Source organism: Lycorma delicatula, chromosome 7 (assembly GCF_047948215.1).
Source record: "Lycorma delicatula isolate Av1 chromosome 7, ASM4794821v1, whole genome shotgun sequence".
Taxonomy (NCBI): Eukaryota; Metazoa; Arthropoda; class Insecta; order Hemiptera; family Fulgoridae; genus Lycorma; species Lycorma delicatula.
This window is the reverse complement of record NC_134461.1, coordinates 66,232,903-66,238,902: the sequence shown is the minus strand read 5'-3', so window position 1 is coordinate 66,238,902 and position 6,000 is coordinate 66,232,903. Positions and strand designations below refer to the sequence as shown.

The window sequence follows — 6,000 nt, the reverse complement described above, 5'->3', positions numbered from 1 at the left end:
GAAATTAATAGATATTATCCTTCTATTACAGTTCTTTATTTAAAATTATCCAAGCAAGGGAAAACAAGCCCTAAGGGGACGTCGGCCATGATAATTACTGTGCACTTTCCAGTAATTAGAACATAATAAATTTAGCCCCAAGGATATTAAAACATTTAAATTCAAGTTGTAGTTTAAACTTAATTACATTTAAACTCATATTACAATCGAAACATATAACTGATGATGCATTTAATAAAATATCACAGCGATATAACATGGGTGATACCGGAATAAGTCATGCCCAATAAAAATCACTTCTTTTTTAAGCACTTTCAACCCAGCCGGATCAGAAAGGCAGAAACAGCCACATGTCAGTTTCCTTAGATTTTGCCTGAGAATGATACTAATTGTGAACTTTATTACAGGCTCATCTCAGACTGTCGTTCTTTCTGCAGTTTAGTCAATGCACAGACAAGCTGAAAGCCTGTAAATTAACTCAGGACAAATTTAAAAGAAGCTCAGAAACCAAGACGTGCTCCTTCCTTCAATTTATTTATTTCATAAGTTAAACTGCTTGATGTAATTTACTGAATTGTCAAAAGGAGGTTAAAATGTAAAACATAAGTTTAATTTTTACTTGATTATTTTTTACATAAAACAACTTGTTTTTTGTTTTAGTCTGACATGTATAGCTCAGGTGTGGCTGTTGGCAGTAATGAGTATATTTTATTCTACGTTGTGAGTTAATACTTGTTTAATGGGAGTTGTTTCAACCTTGATTCATACCGTATTACCTAACTGTCATAGTGGTTTATGTGTAACATAAAAGTAGCAATTTTCTGAGTGGTTGAAGATGAACCTGCCAAATTGTAGATAGAGGGTTCAACCCTACTCTCTTATCTGGTAATTATTTTGCATTTCTCGTTTTCTCTTTCTATCTCTCTTTCTAAATTAATACATGTCGTTACCGCATTTCAGAGGCGATTTGTCGGTATTTCCGGATAAAACTCCTTCTATAATCATTTCCATTTGTTATCTGTATTTTAATGTAGACGTGGCAAGGCAAATCGTCACCCTACAAAATCTACAATGTTTCCAATTAAGTTGTAACTGTACTCTAGATTTTCTATTATAATGTACGCCATGATTAAACTTTGCAATGACTCGTACATACAAACACGCCACGCTCGCACACACATGCATTAGTATTATTTATACTTATGGCAAAACTTAGAATCTTTTTAATTATAAGTTATTTTTTACGGAATTTTAATCCATATATTTTGAATATTAATATGGAATATTATTTTTTTATAAGTAATGGAGTGCATTGATACATTTCTACCCAAAATTTTATTCTTGCGAACTTTTTCTGAAGAAAGAAAACATTAAACATTGAGCTCTACCTTATGTTTCAAATTAGAATTAAATTTTCCTACAAATTTGGTTGCGTATATATTTTATTTTAATTATTAAATTTAAAAGTTTTTTGATTTTTACTTAAAAATTTTACAAATCATTTTTAATTTTATTATTTTTTGAGTTACGTGTACTAAACTTGCACTTCAACAAAACAAGTAAAGGAAATGTTATTTTCAAAAGTGATTTGGATACTACATAAATGCTGTTTTGTCAAATTTAATCCTTTGCCAAAAGAAATTTAATAATATTTATTGTAAAAATATGTGTAACAGGTCCCTTTATTTCTAAAATTACAACAGAAAAAAAATTTAAATCTCTAAGTTAATAAAAGTAAAATCCGAGAGTGATATTATACAATAAAAACATAAATTAAAATATTTGTAGTTTTCATGTGAAAGAAAAGACATATATGATGGATGAGTTATGCTATAAATGAGATCATGATATAGTACATGAAAAAAATTATTTTGTTAAATTGTTACGGAATAAGGTACATATCAGAAGAAGAATTATAATTAAAAGAAATCAACTAAAAGGTTTTTGTAAATTATTTTTACTGTGTGCATCACTTTATCACTTTATAAAAAGAAAATATAGTTATCGGAAAACCAAAAATTATGTGGGTTTAAAAGAAATAATAATAAAAAAATATTTTTAAAAATCTGGTAAAAAGACGAACCAAGTTGACAGTCCCTATACTGTACCAAATTATCCAGTGTTAATAAATGAGAATTATTTATAAAAACTGAAAAATATGCTTTTAGATTTTTGTTTTCATTTTTATTACTCGTTTGATTATATAAAAAATCTCAGTTATGTACATGTCTTTCTGTTTGAAAATAAGTAACACTGTGCTCTATAATAAATATTTTTGGGGCTAAAAAACTATGTAAAAGTACATGGTTTGTATTAAATTTTAAATTTTAATCTTCTCTTGGTTATAACCACAAAGGTGAACAGAAAACCTGAAACCATACGGAATAATGAGTTTACTAATTTACTTAACTACATTTTCACAATTATGATTTTAAAAATCGTTTAATAATGAAATTAATTAAATAATAAATTAATTAATAATTAAATAATAATAAATTAATTAATTAATAAATACTAAAAAATCAAAATTTCATGAAATTTTGATTTTTTAGTATTTAGATTGATTTTTGAAACGTAGTTTAAAAAATAAGTATGATTATACATGCATATTTTATTTAATATAACTTTCCGTTTAATAATTTCTCTTTTAAATTAAGTTTTACCTTTGGTGTTGTATAGAACAGATTCAGGAGCGATATATTACAATTATTAGTATTATAGATACGATTAGTTATTTGTGCCACACATGTGACAAATATTCATAAAAGATTCGTTGCAAAATTACTTGCATTAAAGCGCATACACACATAGCCTATAGTAGCAGTTGTAAGGAAATTAAAATAGTGGAATTCACGTATGGAGGGGGATTTTCATATTACGCTGTTACATATTTATTAATCCCTCATGGCTGCCACTATTCCCAAGAGAAATGTCCCACTATATTCTATACGCATTATGATTGATAACCGATGTTATAACAATCAGTATTATTTTAGTACTATTATAATCTCGTGTATATAATATTGAAGTCGATAAATAAAAGCTACATCAATTTTGGAGAAAAGAAATTTTATTATTTCTTAATATGTGGCTTATTTCTTTAGTATGTTTATTAATTTGATAGATATAAACTATGCTGATAGCAAAAAATATTTAATTTTATTTAATTTATACATAACCGAATGAATTATCTAATAACCATGGATATATAGATAATTATTAAAAATTGTTAATAAATGTTGTTTTGGATGATTTGAAAAAAATCCTTTGGTGAAACCTTCCTTTTATGTATGCAGTATGAATGTGTATATCTACTTAGATTATTATTTTTTAAGCCCATTTTTTATGGTTAATTGTAAAATAAACTCGAAATTTAATTTTTATAGAATCTTCCGCATTGCATCAAAAATAACATTCTTTGAAACTAAAGTTTTAGGTAAAAAAAAAAACCATTGTAAATATTTAATATTTATTGTATTTCTACGTAGAATAAGATTTTTTTTTTAATTTTCTTAAAAACGTTAGAAAAAGTTTTTGGATAGTAAAAAAAGATTTTTGGGGTTTCAGGTAATAGTTTAATACCAGTAAATATAGTTCACATATACTAATATATTAAATAAAAAAATATTAAAATTTTTATGTGTTTACACATACATTTATACATACATATTTTATATCTCTAAGATGAGTCATATAGTCATATATTCTTAAAAACATATATTCTTATTAACTTCTACCATAAAAAAGAATGTTTTTCGCGTTGCAGAGAATAAGATGATTCGGTTTACGAGAAAGTAAGACATTTATTTTTATATATCGTGTTGAGCATTATTGTACAATTAAGGATAATTTTATTGTACCATTACTGGTACAATAAAAGGATAATCTTACAGCAGGGCACTAAAAATATACAAATTCCAGCAAACTAAAAAATATATGGTGAGTCATTTTGCTTATTTTGTTGTGTCATTCATAAAATTGATTATTATGCTTTAGAATTTTCTATGATCCAGGTGTTGGGAAAAAAAAACAGAAAATAAAATCAACTGCTCTTCCTATAAGTTTTTCATTATTACGTAAAAATGCCAAAAAAAAATTCAATATCAGATTAAAAACAGGATTTAATGATCTCTTTATTCCATTTTTGTTGAAACCTTAAATAAATTTAAATTATATCCCATATATTTATATTAAAAAGGAATCCCCATTGAAATTTCTCAAAAATTACATGCTAGTGCTGTCTGAGAGTAGAAAGAGAAGGTAAAACCTACACCAGGGAGTTTTGAAAAGATGTACTTTAACAGTAACAATTATCACAAATTTCAAATTGATGAAACATTAAAGAAAAAGTTAAAAATGAACGTAGACAGAAACAAAGAGGAAGGGAATGAATGATTGAATAATTACATTATAGTGTTAAGGTCCAGAATGTGTAGCCGCTTAAGTCTTCTAAAATCCTCACCGTTGTTCAAAAGGTCTACGGCTAAGTGATTAACGTAGCCGAAGTTCGTATTTCAAACTGAAATGTTGTATTTCTTCCTTGACTTATCGTAGACCCAAATATTCATGGATTTTACTGTTTTCGGCCATCCATGACACCTCACTTATACACCTTGCTAGTTTTTTCTGAAACCGCTGTATGATTTCAACATTTGTCTTGCTTGCCGTACCCCATATTTGAACGCCATATGTTCATACGTTTCAATTAATGTTTTAATTAATCTAACTTTGAGTTAATTATACTAACATTTTATATTATAAACATATCATATAATTGCTATAGAACTTTATCGGTTAATTACAAGAAAAAGACGAACATTAATAAACTTTCAGTGGTAGATGAATTGGTAAAGAACCTGTTTGAGAGATTTATCTATACCTACGAAAAACAACTTTCCAATTACTAACTGGATGTGTTATGAATAGGGTGCTTGAAGAGTACTTGCTAAATCACACTTCATCAGATAGCAGAATTCATCTATAACATGATCAAGGCCAATGAGTTAATTGCTTATTAAAACTCAATACATTGTCGAACAGTTTATACTAAATATTACATATGTTATTGAGTTGACTATTTTTATTACACGTTATTATGATACGAAAAAAATTAATAAAAATACACCGTAGTATTAGACTAGGCTTATCTGTTAATTTCAAAAACCAGCTTTTATAATATTTTATCTAAATGTTGGAATCCAAATTGATGCATATAAAAAAAATAAAGTATCTATTATTTATATAATTAAATTGTGTTATATTCTTCAAGTATTATCATAATTATTATTATTAAATCGCATCCATTTACTAAACATTGTTTATCCACCACTTTTAGATATTTTCATTACGTAATTTGCTGCTATATTTTCAAAGTGTTTAGATAAGAAGTGAAATGGCACTTTGTCAGTCAATATCTATAAACATTCTTTGCCTGAAAATGACACCTCACCTAATGCAAGTCTCTTGTAACGCCACAGGACATTGAAAACAAGGAACAACCAGACACAAACTCTTTGTTTTAAACAAACATCTTCTAAATAAACAACATCCCTAACATCTCTTCAATAGCTCACTTAAAATACACGCATATTTACATAAATCAACCCTTATACTGATAAGAGGTTTCTCACTTTACGTTGCATTATGAAAACTAAGCTCGACTAATGTTACATTGTATCAATAGTCTTCCCTCTGAATATATTAAATGAATTAAACAAACAAACGTAGCTATCAATAACAGTTATATATCGTAATCAAAATAACAATTATATTGTACTGTCAAATAATATTTGAACTTGTAATTAATGTTGCTTACTTTATTAGATTCAATTAATTTAAAATACCGTTTTATTATTATTAATCAAAATATCGACCATATTTTCATGTGTACATTTCCATTAAAACGTATGGTATAACATACACTATGCATACTTTACCGATTGCATTTTAGTTAGAAATGTTACAGTATCAAACTTTTTAAGGGTTTAAATTTTAAGTGTC

At 26.7% G+C, this 6,000-nt stretch overlaps 1 long non-coding RNA gene across 1 annotated transcript in view; it reads left to right on the top strand.

Annotated features, from left to right (window-relative positions):
* The first annotated feature begins 806 nt into the window (after positions 1-806).
* Positions 807-6,000, top strand: part of LOC142328166 (uncharacterized) — a 68,888-nt gene continuing 63,694 nt past the window's right edge. The window contains exon 1 of the long non-coding RNA XR_012757208.1: positions 807-885. This is a non-coding gene — a long non-coding RNA (uncharacterized LOC142328166). The remainder of the gene's footprint in view (positions 886-6,000) is intronic.